Consider the following 22,143-nt stretch of genomic DNA (forward strand, 5'->3'; position numbering starts at 1 on the left):
GCAGAAAGCAAAGAGGAACTAAAGAACCTCTTGATGAAACTGAAAGAGGAGAGTGAAAAAGTTGGCTAAGACCATGACACCCGGTCCAATCACTTCTTGGCAAATAGATGGGGAAGCAGTGGAAACAGTGACAGACTTTACTTTCCTGGACTCCAGAATCACTGCAGATGGTGACTGCAGGCATGAAATTAAGACATTTCTCCTTGGAAGAAAAGTTATGTCCAACCTTGGCAGCTTATTAAAAAGCAGAGACATTACTTTGTCAACAAAGGTCCATCTATCAAAGCTATGGTTTTTCCAGTGGTTGTGCATGGATGTGAAGTTGGACCATAAAGAAAGCTAAGCACTGAAGATGCTTTTGAACTGCAGTGTTGGAGAAGACTCTTGAGAGTCCCTTGGACAGCAAGGAGATCCGACCAAGTCCATCCTAAATGAAATCAGTCCTGAATGTTCATTGGAAGGACAGATGCTGAAACTGAAGCTCCAGTACTTGGGCCACCTGATGCAAAGAACTTACTCTTTGGAAAAGACCCTGATGCTGGGAAAGATTGAATGCAGGAGGAGAATGGGACAACAGAGGATGAGATAGTTAGATGGCATCACCAACTTGATGGACATGAGTTTGAGCAAACTCTGGGAGTTGGTGATGGACAAGGAGACCTGATATACTATAGTCCATTGGGTCACAAAGAGTCAAACACAACTGAGTATCTGAACTGAACCAGTTTTAAATACCTAATATAAGTGGAATTATGCAGTGTTTGTTTTTCAGTGTCTGGTTATTTCATTTAGGTTAATATCCTCACAGTTCATTCATGTCAAATAGCACAAAATTTCCTCCCTTTTAAAGGCTGAATGGTATTCCATGGTATGTATATACCACATTGGCTGTATCCATAATTCTCTCTATACACATTCAGTTTGTTTCCACATCTTAAGTCTTTCTAGTAGTTCTTCAATGAGCATATGTGTGCTGTTATTTCTTTGAAACCCTGCTTTAAATTCTTTTATATATTATATGTATGTACAGACATACACAGAGTGAAGAAAGCATTGCTGGATCATATAATTATTCTAATTGTAATTTTTTGAGGAATCTTAATACCATTTTTAATAGCAGTTTCACCATTTTGCTTCCCACTAACAAGGCTCAAGTGTGTCTCCACATCACTGCCAACATTTTTGTCTTTTGTTTGTTTTTTTATTTTATTTTTTAACTTTACAATATTGTATTGGTTTTGCCATATATCAACATGAATCCACCACAGGTATTCACATGTTCCCCATCCTGAACCCCCTCTCTCCTCTCTCCCTGTACTATCCCTCTTAAGTAGGTATATCTTTGTAGTTTTGATTTACATTTCCTTGATGACTAATGAAGACCATTTTTTCATATATCTATTGGCCATCTGTGTGCCTTCTCTGGAGAAGAGTCCATTCAAGTTCTTAGACCACTTTTTAAATCAGATTAATAGATTTTTCTGTTACTGAGTTGCAAGAGTTCCTCAAAGGATTAACCTTTTATTAAATATTTTCTCCCAGTCTATAAGCTGACTTTCCACTCTTATTTCCCTTGCTGAGCAGCCTTTTAGTTTGATGTAGCCCCACTTTTTAATTTTTGCTTTTATCACCTGTGCTTTTGGTATCATAACCAAGAATCAATACAAAGATCAATGTCATGAAGGTTTCTCTCTATGTTTTCTTCTAGGAGTATTACGGTTTCAGGTCTTATGTTTTACTCCTACTTTAACCCCTTTTTCACTGATTTTCTGCTGTATCTTGTTAAAATAAAGATCCAATCTCATTATTTTATGTGTGGATAGGTGGCACTAGTGGTAAAGAGCCCACCTGCCAATGCAGGAAACATAAGAGACACACGTTCGATCCCTGGGTCGGGAAGATCCCCTGGGGGAGGAAATGGCAACCTACTCCAGTATTTTTGTCTGGAGAATCCCATGGACAGAGCAGCCTGGTGTATTACAGTCCATAGGGTCACAGAGAGTTGGACACAACTGAAGCGATTTAGCATGCACGCATGCATCCACTTTTCACAACACTGTTTGTTGAAGAGACTTTTATCTCCCCAATATGTATTCTTGGCACCCTTGTCAAAAATCAATTGACCATACACTTATAGACATACTTTTGGACTCTATTCTGTTCTTTTGGTCTATATGACTGTCATTATGCTAGTACCATGCTGTTGTGGTTACTGTAGTTTTATAATTTATTTTAAATCAGGAAGTATGATGTCTCCAGGTTTGCTCTCTCTCAGGTTTGATTTGGCTGTTCTTGGGCTTTTGTGGTTTCATGTGAATGCCCACAGCTAACATCATACTCAATGGTCAAAATCTGAAATAGTTTTTTCTAACATCAGGAATAAGTCAAGAATGTGCACCCTGGACACTTCTTTTTAATACAGTACTGGAAGGTTTAGCCCCAGCAATTAGACCAAAAAGAAGAAAAAAAAAAAAAACTTAAAGGCATCCAAATTTAAAGAATTAAAACTATCCCTGCTTGAAGATAGCTTGCAGATATCCCTGCTTGTCATCTTATATATGATCTTATATACAAAAATTATTATATTTCTTTAGGAAAAAAACTGACAACTAACGAATTCAGTACAGTTGCAGGATACAAAATCAACATACAAAAATTCATTGTTTCTATACATTAGCTACAAACTATCTGGAAAGGAAATTTGGAAAACAATCCCATTTACAATAGTACCAAAAAGAATGAAATACTTAGGAATAAACTTAACTCAGGAGATGAGAGATTTATATACTGAAAACTATAAAACACTGATGAAAGAAATCAAAGAAGGCACAAATGGAAAGGCATCAAATTAGAAGACTTAAGATTGTTCACATATCCAAGCTAGCCAAAGATATCTACAGACTCAATTCAACCCCTATCAAAATCCCAAAGTCATTTTCTCTCTCTTTTTTTTTTTTGCAGAAATGGAAGTCATATCTCTTAACACTATCACCAACCACCCTCCCAAATTTAGGCATCAGTACTGATTTGCACAAATCTTTATTCCAGCTAAACTAAGAAAGAAAAATAAATGTCTGTCTTCTTTAAGCTATCTGTTATATACAAGAGTATGTCATCCTAACTAGTACAATTGTCATACCTATAGCTGCTTTATAACCAGTTTATATCAGCATAACCATGCTGAATATTAAATTAGGAAATTCTATTATATGGGTTATTGAGACAAGTTCTACCTAAAAATGCGGTATAGTAGTAGCAGAGGCAGGAAATTCACCCTGTGAGTTTTGCTGCTACAAACCTGGGCAACCCCTCGATGTATTGCTGAGTGGACAAAACTAGTATTAGCAACAGTGTCAGAGTCCTGCTCTGGGCCCACCTGCTATTTTGGAGGAGCCCAACATTTGCAGAGGCAAAATAGTAGAGCACACAAGAGGTGTTATAGCACTGGTGGCAATATTATCATGACTTTTGTAAATTCAGACTCTCCACACATACAGAGTAGCCAGTCACCTCTGAGATGCTAAAGGTTAAGGTGCCAGAATTAAGAATTCACTGAAATGTACATACTTCCCAGAATCAAATCAGACCAGAGCAACATTTAGTCAGTAAAAGCTAAGACAAACAAAAGATCAAGCTATTCATTTCTAAATAAATCAACAACTGATTGAAAATTATTAAACTAGATGAATAATTTATCTGAGTAAATAAGCAGCTGCATGATCTTATACATTTTAACTTAGAGAATAAAAAGAATTTTAAATGTGTTTTACTTATTTATTAATTTATACTGCCATAGCAGCTGTAGCATATTTTGAATATTACCACAAACATTTTCAGATAGAAGCAAATCTTATACAGTTAGAATTTTGTAAAAGGAGCTGCTTTTCTACTTTTCAGACACTGAACACCAAATTCTTGACTATGATTACCACATAGTACCTATCCAGTGATAGTTTACCTATCTGTAAAAATACCTGAGAGGTATTTCACTTTGGGACATCATATTTTTTAAAAGAAGACATGCATGGGGAAATGACATCATTACCTAAGAATAATGAAATGCATGCAATAAGTAAAGAACTATAAAGATATCACAATAAATGTAAATTACAAAACTCTGATCAACATTTACTCATAACCCATCTTTAGCAGGAACCAGGTGACATCATTACATTAGCTGGCTATTGGTAAGGGAAGTGTGTCTCTTCTAGCCTGTCTACTATTTTTATTTCACCATAATGATTCTTATCAGTTAACTTATTCTTATCAGATAACTGATAGTGATCAGTTATCACCATAACTGATCTTCCTTCACATTTTAAATCTTAATAATTAATTTTGGAGCTTGTTCAACTTATTGTATCAAGGACTTAATAATAATGGAAGAGAATTCTATCTCCTCTCCATTGTTTTATTGTCAAACTTGGTTAGAGAGTCTTTGTCTATTGTATCTTTTAAGATTTTTCTTTCTCTCAATTATCATCTCCATAATTGTTACCCCCAGTTACTAAGAGCAGTGGTTCTCAAATATGGCCCACTGCACCAGAATCACTAGAGAATTTGTTAAAAATTCAAATTTCAAACCCATACTCTCATACAATATTCTAGGTGGGACCTAGCAAACTGTAGTTTAGTAAGGGTCCAGGGCTTCCCTGGTAGCTCAGATGGTAAAGAATCTGCCTGCAATGCAGAAGACCCAGGTTCAATCCCTGGGTCAAGAAGATCCTCTGAAGAAGGGAATGGCAACCCACTCTAGTATTCTTGCCTGAATTCCATGGACAGAGGAGCCTGGTGGGCTAAAGCCCATGGGATTGCAAAGTGGGACATGACTGAGTGACTCACTTTCATTTTTCACAATGTGTCCAGACTCATAAACAAAAGCACAGTCAGTTTTGGGAAACTCATTAGAGCAAATTCACCCTTGCTAGCTGGTGAGGCTGAACCACTGCTCTTTTTATCTTTCTTAAGTTCTTTGGGATATTCTTGTTACTACAACTGACAGATATGAAATGGGAAAGGGTCCAAAAATCTCATTCTGAATTTTGATAAATAGATGTATTTTCTAGAATGAAACATGACACTAATCCAATCTGGAAAAGTTTAATCTCTAAGAGGCAGAAATTTTTATTCCATGTTTCTTCCTCAGAAATATCATCATACATTCAGTGGTAGCAATTACTTTATATTTTATGTTTATTCTCAGATAATTGACTTACATAACTCAGGGAAAGAACAATGGAAAACTATTAGGAAAACTGTTGAAAACCAAATTAAAGCATGAAGTATGATGCCCAAGCACTGATGAGGGCAGTGATCCTTAGACAGAAGCAAAAGGCAAAGTTTTAAATTCTAACCAAATTTGAGCAGTCAGGTGTGAAATCTGGGGTCCAAGGGGGGAACGGTCAGGAACCCAACAAGTCCTGCAAAGTAGGTCTTAAAACAGAAGTGTGAGGTCAGAAAAAACAGGAAAGAGTTAAGTCCATGGTTTTAGGCAAGTTTGGAGAGCTCAGCAGAATCTTGAAGGTCAAGGCAGGTACAGAATCCAACAGCTTAGAGAATTTGAAGCCGCAGTATTCATGGGTAGAAACAGTAAAGAAGCTCTGAGCCTACTGCAGGGAGTGATTTTTTTCTGCTCATGTCATTTTCTACCTCCTGTTGGGTACACATGCCCCTGAGACCACAGGTGTATAATCACTGACAGACGCTCACGGACCAAAAGGTACAATATGTACCCAATTGAAGTAAGGGCAGAAGTGTGACAATTACTGGTTGCTTTTAAATATTAAAAGTGCCCAGTAGGCAATTTATTCTACTGTTTATTCATTCCTCCCCTCTACTTCACAATGTACAAAGGCAAGCTCTGGTCCCAGCATGCTGTATGTTTACAATGCATAAAAGATCTCAGAAAATCTTTCATCTCAAGTCTTTCAAGCAGCTTAATTCCTCATTAGCTTTCATTAAGTCCAATTCAGTAGGTCAAACTCTGTTGTAGAAATTAAAATAGTATAACCAGTGAAAGATTCTTTATATCCACTTGAATAAGAAAATTGAAGTTGTTGGTGGGAGGCATGGAGTACTCAACCTTCACAACAATGTAGAATAAAAAAAAAAAAAAAAAACACTTTAGTGTGATATTGTGTAACTCATTGAATACATCTAGGCGTCAGTGTCTTCCACTGTAAAATCAAAGAGGATAGCACCGCCTAGAATATTTCATGATATTGTGATGAGGTCAAAGTAAGTTAACATACAACAAAGTATCTGTGAAGAAAAACACTATTAATATTATTATTAATTTTATTAATTAAAGGCTTCCTTAGTGGCTCAGATGGTAAAGCGTCTGCCTGCAGTGCGGGAGACGTGGGTTCAATCCCTGGGTTGGGAAGATCCCCTGGAGAAGGAAATGTCAACCCACTCCAGTACTCTTGCCTGGAAAATACCACGAACTGAGAGGCTCCTCAGAGCCTGGTAGGCTACAGTCCATGGTGTCCCAAAGAGTCGGACACGACTGAACAACTTCACTTCACTTTATTAATTATATTCATTATGTCTTTGGCCAGTATCTTATTTTGGCTAAACATATTTACTGCTGCTGCTAAGTCGCTTCAGTCGTGCCCGACTCTTAGCGATCCCATGGACTGCAGCCCACCAGGCTCCTCCGTCCATGGGATTTTCCAGGCAAGAGTACTGGAGTGGGTTGCCATTGCCTTCTCCGAAACATATTTACAGGAGTATCCAATTGCAAATATGTACATATTGATAACACAGAGAGCAAAAACATTAATAAAAATGAACAAAATTTTAAGTTATGCAATTTTTAAAAAGAGGACAATAAGAACCAGGACAAGAGAAAATACAGTCAAGATTTAACACTGCTTCTTATTTTCATATGTATTTTCTTCTTTTTAATTACACAAAAGCATTAGAAAAAATTTTAAGTAATGGTAAATATGATACCAATTGATATTTGTATCTAAGTACATGGTCAGCTTTGCTTTTGATAAGCAAATTCCCAAGGAACATAAGGAGATAGAAGTAAAACATGGTAAAGAATCATATCATTCCTGCTAGACCTCTATTCCACACTCCCAGCTTAGGACTCTATTGAACTAGTGTGAGCCTTGAGAAGAACCTCTTCTGCCATATCCAAATGATTCTGAGAGGCTCAGAACCAAAGATAGGTTGAAAGACTTTCCTTGTTTCTATATCTATGGTCAAACAAGTCTCCATATTCTTACCTTCTTACCTCTCCAATGCAAGGAAAAACCAAGTACAAATAAAGAGAGAAGCTAGAGAATTAGCGCCAGCACCTTGAGTAGAGCAGGTGTAGTCTACACACTCAGACACACTCAATGCTTCCACAAGCAGAGATGTAGCTCACATGTAGGAAAAAGAAAAATTAAACCAAGAAATGACGGCTGAAAGTGTTCAATCCTTAGCCTTTTCTAAACTCTATTTGCTGCACTATTGATACTCTATATAAAATAGATAACTAATGAGAACATATGATGTAGCACAGGGAATTGTACTTAATGCACTTTGGTGACCTGAATGGGAAGCAAGTCCAAAGGGAGGGGATATATGCACATGTGTGACTGATTCATTTCGCTGTGCAGTAGAAACTAATACAACATTGTAAAACAAATATACTGCAATAAAAACTAATTAATAAAAAAGACAGTTCATTAAGGACTGTCACTTGAAAAACAGGTGCAATGAGCCCACCTGTAAAATTAGTTTATATGCATATTTCATTGGTAATAATAAAAACAAATTGGGCATTTAGGCACTGGCTATTAATTTTTTGTAGATACGCTTCTCTTTTATAATTATAAAAAATCTTTTCCATGCATTAAAAAACTAAATGCTGTAAGTAAAAAGAATATGTATTGATATACATACAATTCTACACCTGAATATATGTAATATATCTTCTTTAAGTGTTCATGAAATAGTCATAAAAACTGATTATGTGTTCAACCACTAAGCAAACTACAATAAATACCAAAATTTAGAAAGAATACAGGTAACATTCTCTCATAATGACACAACCAAGAGCAAAAATTCCTCCAACTGGTATGTTACATTAGTGCTTCTCATCAATATTTCTGTTATTTCTAGTTCTTTTCATTTCACGATGCAACAGGATTGTGTTTCCCTACACCCTTGAATGTAGGCATGATGTTGTGACTTGAATTAGCCAATTAAGTATTTAAGGTGCTATTCTCTATTCCTCTCCAACATGTGCTGCAGTGACTGGCAACATTTCAGATGTTTCTGAGTGAGCATTAATGGAGCACAGCCCTTGACTGACCCTAATGACTACGAAGTTAGTGCTAATCTATTCTGAATTGACGGAAACAAACCTTGGATTAAGTTTAAAAGTCCAAATGAAAATTATAGAATATACACAGAAAAAAGATAAAAACATTGCATATCGAGAGCTATGAAAACACACTTTGTTGAAAGTTATGCTTTAAGTACACATAGAACTGTTTAAGAAGAGCCTGTCTTCTATAGTATTGCCATTAATGTGACCCAGTTTCAAAATTCAAAGTATTCGTACCTCTTCCAAAATTCACATTTCCAGGATTTAAAATCCAATTGGTCCAGCTTCAGGCAGTTATATAACCAAAACTGTGGGACTCAATAGCACAGGCACGGCCTCATAAGCTTTTAAAGCCCTCCACTGTGTTCCAAGGCCATTTCCAGAGGGGGAAAATTATTATTATATTACTTTTCACCACTAGGCCACCTGCTGCCTACAATGACTAAACAGTCTAGTCTGGACTTGGCAAACAGTGGCACCAAAACAGAGCTGCTAGCTGGAAGATTACTACATGATGTTCCGTCTTCTTCCATGAGAAAATCCTTGGCATTAGTTATCCATGACAGGGTTATCAGTTGAATATGAAAGTAAAACAACATACATGGGAAAATGTATGTTTTAAGCCAGTTTCTGCCAGAACTGTCAGGAATTCTAAACTGAGAGTCTATAAACTGATCAAGCTCAATTATAATTCTATGTACATTCCATGTGAAGAGACACTGTGTTTGTGGAGATAAATATAAATAAAACGCATTTCTTTGAATTACTCAGGTAAGTCATTTGGTCCCAGCTTTGCCTGGCATGACTGCATGTCCTAACTCCTACAATCACCACAAAATCTGGCACAGATTTTCCAAGCTTTCTTTCCTCTCCATCCAGAGCATTTGCATCTAACTTGACTCTTGCCTTTGATGGGACAAAAGCCAATTTAATTCAGCAAGGCCCACTCTTTAAGCAGCTTCCAGAGCAGAATATGTACTCCAAAAGGAGTTATGGACATCACCAGTCCCTCTTCAGCAGCAAGAACGGGGGTAGAAAGATCATCCAGATGGTTATGCTGGAAGTCTTTTCTCTCTTCTGGACCTACCCAGGGATGGATTTCTGATCAAATGAATGCTAGTGGACCCCTTTCAAGGCATTAAATGTAATTAGTTGTTAATTATTATTGTTTAAGGACTCTGCTGAGTGGCTATAAGGGCACCATCTGGACAGTTCATCACATTCACTGGGGAAACCCTGAAATCTCCATCCAAAAATGTGTGTCACTTGAAGACATTTACAATACTTGTCAAAAATCCTTGTGTCCAGTGGGAAACTTGTTCACAGATGGCTGATATTAAAGACAGAAATGTTCTTTCTGTGGGTCAAAATTCCACTTTATAGTATTTGTACTTTAAAATATCTAGTTTTAAATAAGGATAAAGAGTAGCATGTTTTCTTACATCTTTAACAATACTATCTATATCATTTGTTGCATGTAGTTGCAAACAACAGAAAATGACATCATAATCTGAAGCAGCACAAGAATTTATTGGAATGATATTAGAAGACTGGAGGACCAAAACTTGACAGGTACCAAGTGAGTTCTGGAGGGCTATGTGGAAGATAACCAGGAAGGCCACAGTGCTGTCATCATATTATGACAATCATATATCATATATGATAGCATCATATTATGCTATCAAGTGCTCAAGATTCGAAGTCCTACAAGATAGTATCTGTTGGCCAAGCCTGTTTTATCGGTATAAAAAAATGAAAGAGTCGTATCTCCTTCAGTCCATACAGTAGGAGATGAGTATTGCCTTCAAGTAAAAGGTCTCCAAATTTATATGACGGTACAATTAGAAGCTTGCCTAGAAGGTCAACATCCCCAAATGGCGAATATAAACTAAATTATTTTACCACATATCAAACACCTCTTTGACAGCTAAAAAAGAAACCTGTTTTCCAATTATATTTGGAAAATGATCCAACCATTAAACAAATTTATATGCACATTCTACTAAGAGATTATTATAGGGAAATATTGGGAATTGTAGATGAAATACCTTCCTTGACTTTTAAGACTAATATCAAAAAGAAAAAAAAAATGCTCTTCTCCAAGATAAAATACTGGCCTCAGCTGGCCATTTTTCAAAACCTAATGGTATTTTTAAAAATTCATTAATTTTTGTATTTACTTATTGCATAGGCATCTATTAAATTACTTGTGTGTCACCATATAAGGTGATGGGGGATGGACACAAAATAGTATTTAGTACTATCTCTACTTAGTCTAACGGGGAAACTAACATATATCTATCCAAAACAATTAGTATACAAGATAATATGAATAACATACTTGGATGAAAGTCATTTAAAATTATATATATTCTCAAACAAGGACCTATTCATAGCACAGGGAACTGTATTCAATATCTTATAATAACCTCTAATGGAAAGAACACCAAAGGCAGAACCCCAAAGAGTTGATGCCTTCATACCGTGGTGTTGGAGAAGACTCCTGAAAGTCCCTTGGACAGCAAGGAGATCAAACTAGTCAATCTTAAGGGAAATCAACCCTGTATATTCACTGGAAGGACTGATGCCGAAGCTCCAGTATTTTGGTCACGTGATGCAAACAGTTGACACACTGGAAAAGTCCCTGATGCTGGGAAAGATTGAGGGCAGAAGGAGAAGAGGACATCAGAGCATGAGATGGCTGGATGGCATCACTGACGCAATGAACATGAACTTCAGCAAACTCTGGGAGATGGTGAGGGACAGGGAGGTTGGCACGCTGCAGTCCATGGGTTTGCAAAGAGTTAGACATGACTGGACAACTAAATAACAACAACAAAAATAATGGAAAAGAATCTAATATACATATAACCAAATCAATTTGCTGCACACCTGAAACATCAAAAGTAAACTATACTTCAGCAAATTAAAAAACTGAAGACAAAGAAAAACACTATATATCCTGATGCTTACTTAATACTCAATTTTTGACAGAGTCTTTTTAGGCCTGGAAAATAGATATGGCAGGAAAGCCAATTTTGTCCTTCCCATCTGCTATGTAATATGCCCAGATGTTACAAATTTGCTCCATTTACCAGATATGTAGGTATATTTTATCTAGCTCTAGAAACTTATATGTTCCTTCTATTTCATCCTGTTAACTCTAGTCCATCCTTCCAGATTCAGCTCAGGCATACGACCTGTAGGAAGAATTTCCTGATGCACACTTCCCAAATCTTCAATCTGTGTTCTGAACATCCTGTAGCATGTGGTCTTAATGGCACCAAAGCCTAATCACTCAGGAAATTTATCCCCATCCCTGTTCCCCTACTTCACTTCATTTCACCTACCTTTTGAAAAGGAGGAAGAATAACAATGGAGGTCAAGGACCAAATGGAATTCTTAGGGACATACATGTGACCAGAACCATGAATGATACAGCTGGAGGGCAGGGTGGTGAAGACAAGGATTGTTAAAAGAATTTGATGAGAAAATGCTGACCTTTAGGGACTTGGCAGGGCCCAGAAGTTCTAATCAAGTTAAATAATGACCCCTCAGTAGATTCCAATGTTTCCCTTCTTTAGCATGCTTAGCTGACTAGTTACCAACTAGTTATAGTGCTATGGCGAGACTTGTGGACCAGTATTATTATTGTATCTCAGTGTGGAATAGATAGGTAAGGTTCAGGCTCTGCACCTCTATGGCAGAATCAGAGTAACACTGGAAACCATGGTAAATATTCCTTGCAAAAGAGATGTTATCAGTCACAGTCATCTGTGAATTTAACATAGATTTAATATAAAGACTAAATAGGATACAAGAGGTAAAAAGGCAAAAAGTAAACAGTAAAGTATCACAGAAATGGCAACTATAAGAAGCAGCTACTCCCCTAGGGTTCTAAGAATTTAGAAGCTTAGAAAAAAGATCCTGAAGACCTGGATGCACATCTCCAATCAGAAGCCACTGCCAACTGGCACTGGTACCTCCAGAACTCAGAGGAGGACCCTGGCTGAGCCAGAACTCAGTCTTACAGGAGGGATACCAGCTGGCTAGTGTTGGTAATCTGGAAACATTCAAAGATGCTAGTACAGGGAGTATGAAAAAGAAAATGGAACTTGGAACCACCTACTGCTACTGGAACCAAATGCCACATTCTAAATGAAGTACCATTACAAGGATGACTCTGATGGGATCAGGAAACAAAAAAGAAAGAGCAAGCCCCATTTCCTCCTCAGCCTTACACTTTCTCTCTAGTGCCCTGTGTTTATAGTGCCTGATAGGAGCCAGCAGCCAAAAGGACTGTAGTTTACAAGGTCCCAACACAGTGTTACAGAGTCGAAGCGGGGGATATGAACTTGTCAATTAGTAAGGAAGGCAATGGGCAGGAAATGAGTCTCTCCAGTTAAAGTCCAGTATCAACTCCTCTCCTTTCTGTCCTCTTTTAGATTTTAGATTCTCTTAAGGTTAAGTTTTCAAGACCTCTGAGGATATCTCAGAGATATGGCCGTGATCCTTAAAAATCACACTTTTTTAATCAAACTTCTGAGATGAACCAGCTTGGCCATCCATTAGAGGATAGCCTTTAAGTTGCTTCTAAATTGTCCATTGTGGACATTGTCCACATGTCCATTCCCTACATTGCCTTGCTGATTAAAAAAAAAATTCATAAACAGTGACTAATTTCTTGCCTCTTTTATCACCCTAAATTCTGATCCAATAAAAAAAAAACTTAAAAAAAAAATGTCTTTCTTGATCTTGTCTAGAAATGTAGGGATCCATTCTACTCTAAAAAATGGCTGACCTAGATAAAGAGTTACCACACTGCACAAGGAATAATGAGTCCCATGTCTAGGCAACCATGAGCTGCTGCTGCTGCTGCTGCTGCTGCTGCTAAGTAACTTCAGTCGTATCTGACTCTGTGCAACCACATAGACAGCAGCCCACCAGGCCCTCCAGTCCCTGGGATTTTCCAGGCAAGAACACTGGAGTGGGTTGCCATTTCCTTCTCAAATGCATCAAAGTGAAAAGTGAAAGTGAAGTCACTCAGTCATGTCCGACTCTTAGCGACTCCACAGCCTACAGCTCACCAGGCTCCTCCGTCCATGGGATTTTCCAGGCAAAAGTACTGGAGTGGGTTGCCATTGCCTTCTCCAACCATGTGCTGTCAGCCACAATTAGCTTTCAAACACATTTATCAACCTTTATTCTTTAAAAAAAAGTTTTTTCAATCTCTGTATACCCTTTTCTAAGCAGCATTAACCAATACAGACAAAATGAAAGGTAAGTTTTCCAAGAGCCTCATAAGGCTGCACTCCAGCTGAGTACCATGCACAATACTATCAGTGAAATAATGATAGATGTTTTTCTTTTTCCATTCCTAAGCACAACATTGAGTTAAAATCAACACTGCATGACTCACTTTTAAAACTCTTCTGACAGTTCTACCCTGTAGCTTGGCCTTAAGCCTGTCTTGTTTTTATGGGCTATCAGATTTGTTCAGGGATCCCCAACAAGCAGCAGCCCTCAGTACCTGCAGCTTAGTGGCTCACTACAGAGGAAACATTATTTCCTGCCTTTGAATCTACTAAAGCAATTTCTCCCCCTCTGATTTTTACAGCTTGTGTCCAGTTGGTCAGCCAAGCATATCTGCAATGAAAGGAAAATCGCTTTGGGGAGGTAACATGGACTGCTTAGAGAGAAACAATAAACATAAGAAAGATTCTATATAGTTTATTCTCTCTCAGTTTTTTGGAAAATATCTTTCACACTTCCCTTCAGAATTGAGAAGTGTAAAATCATTGTTCAACTTGATAAATTAACTTTTACAATGACAACCTTAGGCACTGTGTTAGAGACAGTAAACCAAATAGTCTCAAAATTCAAAAAGACTTCTGACGATCCAGTAAGAATAACACACTTCTCTTCTTCATTGAACATTTTATTTCAGCCAAGGAGCTATGAGGGTCCATGACACTTTCCCTTAATTTTGTAAGTGCTCTGTGATTGCTTTAATGGACAGAATACTGCAGAAGTGACACTGTGCCTGTTTCTCAGCCCAGAAGTTATGAAACTGACAGATCCACTACCTGTGTTGGGATACTGACTCCTTTTTTTTTGAGATGTAATTTACATAAAGCACTGTATAAGTTTCAGACAGACAAAATGTGTTGATTTGATACATTTATATATTGCAATATGATTAACATCTTAGCATTAGCTAACACCTCTATCACATCATATAATTATCATCTTTTTTGTAGGAAGAACATTTAAAATCTAGTCTGTTAGCAAATTTGAAGTATATAATATACTATTGCAGACTGCAGTCACAATGCTGTGCTCCAGAATTTATTTATCCTCTAGTTGCTAATTTGTACCCTTCAACACACATTCCCATTTCCCCTCATCACCAGCCCATGGAAACCACCATTCTACTCATTATTTCTCTGAGTTCAACTCGTTTAGATTTCACACATAAATGAGAATGTACAACACTGAAACGGTCACTCTTAAAAACTAGGTACAGTGCTGTGTTGGGAAAGCTGGAAAGCTGCATGTAAATCAATGAAGTCAGAAGACATCCTTACACCATACACAAAAATAAACTCAAAATAGATTAAAGGCCTAAATATAAGACATGACACCACAAAACTCCTACAAGAGAACACAAGCAAAACATGCTCTGATGTAAATCGTAGCAATGTTATCTTAGATCAGTCTCTCAAGGTAATAGAAATAAAAGCATAAATAAACAGATGCGACCAAATCAAACTTATAAGCTTTCACACAGCAAAGGAAAACCAAAAACCAAAAAGACAACCTACAGACTAGGAGAAAATATTCACAAATAATGTGACTGAAAAGGGATTAATTTCCAAAATTTACAAGCAACTCATACAACTCAATTACAAAAAACAAGCAACCCAATTAAAAAAAAAAAAAAAAAGGCAGAAGACCTAAAGAGACATTTCTCCAAAGAAGACATACAAGTAGTCAAAAGACATTTGGAAAAAAATGGTCAAAATCAATAATTTAGAGAAATGCAAGTCAAAATTATAAATGAGGTACCACCTCATACTGGTAGGGATAGGCATCATCAAAAAGTCTACAAATAACAAATACTGGAGAGAGTGTGGAAAAAAGGAAACCATCCTGTTGGTGGGAATGTAAATTGGTACGCCATTGTGGGAAACAAAAATAAACTCAAAATAGATTAAAGACCTAAATATAAGACATGACACCACAAAACTCCTAGAAGAGAGCACAAGCAAAAAATTCTCTGACATAAATCGTAGCAATGTTATCTTAGATCAGTCTCTCAAGGTAATAGAAATAAAAGCATGTTTATGTTTCTTAAAAAACTAAAAATAAAGTTGCCATATGATCCAGCAATCCCACTCCTGGGCACACCTCTGGAGAAAATGATAATTCAAAAAGACACCTCGGTGTAACTAGCAACACTATTTACAGTAGCCAAGACATGGAAACAACCTAAATGCCCACTGACAGATGAATGGATAGAGAAGATGTGGTTCGTAAGTACAATAGAATATTACTCAACCATTTAAAGAATAAAAAGCCATTTTCGGCAACATAGATGGACATAGAGATTATCATACTAAGTGAAGTAAATCACTCAAAGAAAGACAAATATCATATGATACCAGTTATATGTGGGATCAAAAAAAATGATACAAATGAACTTACTTACAAAGCAGAAATACACTCAAAATATAGAAAGCAAAGTGGGGGAGGATAAATTCGGAGTTTGGGATTAACATATATACACTACTGCATATAAAATAGATAAACAACAAGCACCTATATACAATATAGAACAGGGAAGTATATTCAGTACCTTGTAATAACCTAAAATGGAAAAGGATCTGAAACTATATATATTATGTCTGAATAACTTTGCTGTACACCAAAAACTAACACATCATTATAAATCAACTATACCTTAATTTAAAGGAAATGAAAAGAAGAAGAACTGAGGACTCAGAGTAAAATCCTGCTGAGTTCCCAGATAATAGTTAGCATCAACTTGCCAGTCATATAAGTAAGTTGTCTTGCAAGTGGATCTCCTGGCCCCAGGGGAGCCTGATTGTTTAAGCTTTATTGGAGCATAGCAGCTTTACAATGTTGTGTTGAACCTGACTATTGACCTACAAAATCATGAGCAAAATAAAACTGCTTTGAGAGTTTTATCTATTTTGGGATAGATTAACAGTCAGTAACAAAAAACTAGATAAAAAAGATTTAATGAGCATGGCCCCACCCATCTGAACAAGACCCAGTTTCCCCCTCAGTCAGTCTCTCTCGTCAGGAAGCTTCCATAAGCCTCTTATCCTTCTCTATCAGAGGGTAGACAGACTGAAAACCACAATCACAGGAAACTGACCAATCTGATAAGATGGACCACAGCCGTGTCTAACTCAGTGAAACAATGAGCCATGCCATGTAGGGCCACCCAAGATGGATGGGTGATGGTGGAGAGTCCTGACAAAACATGGGTCACTGGAAAAGTGGATGGTAAACCACTCCAGTATTCTTGCGTTGAACAGTATGAACCCCATGAACAGTATGAAAAGGCAAAGAGATAGCGCCCCAGGTCAGTAAGTGCTCAATATGCTTTCTGGAGAATAACTCCAGAAACAATGAAGAGATGGAGCCAAAACAAGCCAAACAAACACTCAGTTGTAGATGTGACTGGTGATGGAAGTAAAGTCTGATGCTGTAAAGAGCAATATTGCATGGAACCTGGAATGTTAGGTCCATGAATCAAGGCAACTTGGAAGTGGTCAAACAGGAGATGGCAAGAGTGAACATCGACATTTTAGGAATCAGTGAACTACAATGGACTGGAATGGGTGAATTTAACTCAGATGACCATTATATCTATTACTGAAGGCAAGAATCCCTTAGAAGAAATGGAGTAGCCATCATAGTCAACAAAAGAGTCCCAAATGCAGTACTTGGATGCGATCCCAAAAATGACAGAATGATCTCTGTTCATTTCCAAGCAGAACCATTCAACATCACAGTAATCCAAGACTATGCCCCAATCAGTAACGCTGAAGAAATTAAGTTGAATAGTACTATGAAGACCTACAAGACCTTCTAGAACTAACACCCCAAAAAGATGCCCTTTTCATTATAAGGGACTGGAAAAGGCAGAGGAACTGGAGATCAAATTGCCAACATTCGTTGGATCAGTGAAAAAGTAAGAGAGTTCCAGAAAAACATCTACTTCTGCTTTATTGACTAAGCCAAAGCATTTGACTGTGTGAATCACAACAAACAGTGGAAAATTCTTCAAGAGATGGGAATACCAGACCACCTGACCTGCCTCCTGAAGAATCTGTATGCAAGTCAGGAAGTAACAGTTAGAACGGGACATGGAACAACACACTGGTTGCAAGTAGGAAAAGGCTGTATATTGTCACTCTGCTTATTTAACTTATATGTAGAGTACTTCATGAGAAACACTGGGCTGGAGGAGGCACAAGCTGGAATCAAGATTGCTGGGAGAAATATCAATAACCTCAGATATGCAGATGACACCACCCTTATGGCAGAAAGTGAAGAAGAACTAAAAGGCCTCTTGATGAAAATGAAACAAGAGAGTGAAAAAGTTGGCTTAAAACTCAACATTCAGAAAACTAAGATCATGGTATCCAGTCCAATCACTTCATAGTAAACAGATGGGAAAATAATGGAAACAGTGACAGACTTTAATTTTTTGTGCTCCAAAATCACTGCAGATGGTGACTGCTGAAGCCATGAAATTAAAAGACACTTGTTCCTTGGAAGAAAAGCTATGACCAACCTAGTCAGCATATTATAAAGTAAAGACATTACTTTGCCAACAAATGTCCGTCTAGTCAAAGCTATGATATTTCCAGTAGTTATGTATGTATGTGAGAGTTGGACTGCACAGAAAGCTGAGTGCTGAAGTATTGATGCATTTGAACTGTGGTGTTGGAGAAGACTCTTGAAAGTCTTTTGGACAGCAAGGAGATCCAATCAGTCTATCTTAAAGGAAATCAGTCCTGAATATTCATTGGAAGGGCTGATGCTGAAGCTGAAATGCCAACACTTTGGCCACCTGATGGGAAGAACTGACTCACTAGAAAAGACCCTGAATCTGGGAAAGAATGAAGGTGGGAAGAGAAGGGAACGACAGAGGATAAGAGGTTGGATGGCATCACTGACGCGATGAAGTCATGAGTTTGAGTAAGCTCTGGGAGTTTGCCATGGACAGGAAAGCCTGGCTTTCTGCAGTCCATGGGGTCACAAAGAGCCAGACACGACTGAGTGAACTGAACAGTCAGTAGGAACGCACTATAAAGGATTCTATTGCTTCATATGAGACAACATCCTCAAGAAACTTTGAGGTTCTTAGTCCACCACACTAGTAACCCCCTTTACTTTTTGCCCCCCATACATATTTACCCCCTTTGAGTAATGTGTATTCTTAAAGAGGGAAAAGATGTTGATATACTTAAGTTCATTAAAAGATGAAAATACTGTTTCATGTCTAATGATTTACCCAGATGTGTGCAGCCATCTCAGAAAGGGGGCCTGGCAGCCACTGCCTTGTTTCCCTCTCATCTTTTTCCACTTCTCTCTGCCATTGTGTCCTTCTCACACATCCCCACCTCATCATAATATTTTATCTCAACAAGCCAGAATGAAAACTATGGCTTCACCAACATAGGCTAGAGCAGGAAATGGGGTGCCAAACCACCAGAAATAATCCTTTTTTTGACACAAAGCATTGTTTTTATATTTTATTTTTGTCTGTGTTCACAGCTCCCAGCCCACTTCTTCAGCTAATGCAGTAAAAACCATCTAAGTAAAAGTTGCAATGCTACTGATACACTCCATACCCTTTTCTGATTTGTTTTCTTCCATAGCACTTAATGACAGATACCATACTACATGTTTACCTATGGCTCCTGCTTATTTTTGGCCCCCTAATAGAGTGTAAATTACAAGAGAACAGAAATAGTTGTGTTTTAGTCACTAACATCTCTGTCCCCTAGAATAGAGCCAAGATATGTAAGTTTCCCAATAAAAATTTATTAAATGAACTTGAATAGGTTACCCATCATTATTGATATTGGAAAAATGTGCTAAAAAATCCAAGGGCCTACTTTTAAAAATTAGCTTTCAGAGAACACTCTACTCAGAAATGGTAGATTCATTTTCTATTATATGTGCAGCATCTAATTTTTTAAATGACAGCAGTATAAAAATAATCCATAAATTACATTTATATAACATCAAATGCATAATTTTCTTCTTGGATTTTTCTCAGCCCTGACTTTGGTCAAGTCAAACTATTAATAATTTGCTAAGGAAAAAATCTTGGTTGCTTGGTAATGAAAATTTTCAGTAGTTAAATGATTTAAGTGAACACAATCATGTGACTTTTTTCTATATTTTAGAATTAGGCTTTTCTCTAGTGTGTCCTTTTTAAAATATTCATAAGCGATAAGAATTTCTGAGCCATTGGGCAAATAAATAGGTGACCAAAATAAATTTATATCACTTTGAACAACAACAGCATAAAAAAATTGACAGAATGACGTGGATACTCTACATCTCTTCACTCTTCTATATCCTCATCTTTAATAAATCATTGATATTTTTAAAAAATTTTAATTCATATTTGTGAATTACTTCACAGTTTGCAAAACTCATTCACATGCATGGTCCTATTTAATTCCCATAGTGTCAATGAAGTATTTTATCAGTTAGCTACTGCTGTCTAAGTCCATAACCAAACCTTAGTGACATAAAACAATGATCACTTATCCTTGTTTATGAGTTGATGGCACCGTCTGCCCAGTTCACCTGAGTTCAGTGGGCTCATTCATACACCTGCAGTCAGTTGCAGGTCTCCTAAACACCTGTCATTAGCTTGGTTCTCTCACATGCCTTGGGCCTTAGCTGGATACAGTGAGCTGTCTTGACTCTGCTCTACATGTTTCATGCCCTGGTTTTGGACATGTTCTCATGATAAAGCCAGAGGAGCAAGAGAAAGAGCAGAAGCACTTTGTTATTCTCATGTCACATCATTTGCTACTGTTCTATTGGCCAAAGCAAGTTACAAGGCTGACCCTGGTGATATAGCATGAGGGAAGAGATATTGTTACAGGGATGCCATTTATTATGATCCTGAATGAGATCAGCCTACTCCAAGCTTGTGCTATTATTTTCATTATTTTAAATATGAGGAAATCAACACTTGAGGTGGGTAGATAATTCACCCAGGAGGAATCAGCCATGTGTATGAACCAAAAGCTCAGATCTTCTGATTCCAAAGATGTTCTTTCCTCTAACTCTGTCTGGCCTATTCATATATATTCATAGAAGCTGAATTTATTGTCTGTGGAAAGATAGAACCATTTCAAATTACTATGATGTTTCAGGTATCCCCAAAACAAAAGTTAGGATGTCAATCAGATTACTCACTTACCCTTTTTGTAAACTGCTGCTAAGTCGCTTCAGTCGTGTCCAACTCTGTGCGACCCCAGAGACGGCAGCCCACCAGGCTCCCCCGTCCCTGGGACTCTCCAGGCAAAAACACTGGAATGTGTTGCCATTTCCCTCTCCAATGCATGAAAGTGAAAAGTGAAAATGAAGTGGCCCAGTCATGCTCGACTCTTAGCAACCCCCATGGACTGCAGCCTACCAGGCTCCTCCATCCATGAGATTTTCCAGGCAAGAGTACTGGAGTGGGGTTCCATTGCCTTCTCCATTTGTAAACTAGATAAATGCAAATCCCATTAGTTCACACTAATTTTTACTGTTTTTAATTACCAAATTGTTGTTGAACCTTTTGGGAGTGCATTGCTTGTCCCTCCAGCTAAACTGCCACCTCCTTCCAGACAGAAACTCCATGTTCAAATGTTCTATGTCTTTGTATTTCTCCCAGTACCTGACATGGTGCTGATACAGATAATGTGTGTATCACTTGATTCATAAAGCTAGAAGAACATGATGTCAGCTTGATAGAGTTCTCTGTTAGAGAAATTAGAATCAAAAAGAGAAATCAAAATTGATTTGGGATTGAGAAAAAATAAGAAATGATTTACAACTGAGCTTACATAAGAAAAGGAAAAAGGAATTCATTTTTATTTTCAAACCTTTCATTCCAGCTAACATATATGAGTATTTTTCCTTATATTTATTTGCTTTGCCTTGAATTTTAAGATCAATTGAGGTTAACTGCCAAGAGCTAATTAGTGAACTAATTCTTTAATTCAGTGTAATAGTCATCACAAAAGTTGTGTTCAATGAGGTACTCACTTTTCCATTACAAAAATCGAATTCATATTTTCTTTACTGCACTCTGAGAGAGAGCTGGGTTAATGTCATTCCCTATTCTCTATAGTTCTTAAATTCAGTCATTTTTCAAACCTGGGAAAGGTAACTGTTTAAAGAAATGTGAGGTTTTGACAAATATCAGTGCTTATGGGTAAGTCAGTTTGCCTTTTTCTCCATGCTGAGTCTCCCTCAGGAAATGGAAGAAGGGAACAAAGAGGGAACATAATAATTTTCTGTGAAAACCTGAGCATGCCATTCTGTATTAGCCGTGTGAGGTTTTCAAGAAAATACGAGATGATGCATGTTGCTTAGTTTCTACTGGCAAGACTCTCTACAGAGAAAGATAATAGAAAAACTCTACAGTGCTAAAACACATGGTCATCAATTTCCACATTTCATTAAAAACTGAAATTCTTTCTTTAATGTTTAGTTTTAGATCTTCAGTTGGGAACAACTTAAAGCCAAGTCAAAGT

This window comes from Bos mutus, chromosome 8, assembly GCF_027580195.1.
Source record: "Bos mutus isolate GX-2022 chromosome 8, NWIPB_WYAK_1.1, whole genome shotgun sequence".
Classification (NCBI taxonomy): domain Eukaryota; kingdom Metazoa; phylum Chordata; class Mammalia; order Artiodactyla; family Bovidae; genus Bos; species Bos mutus.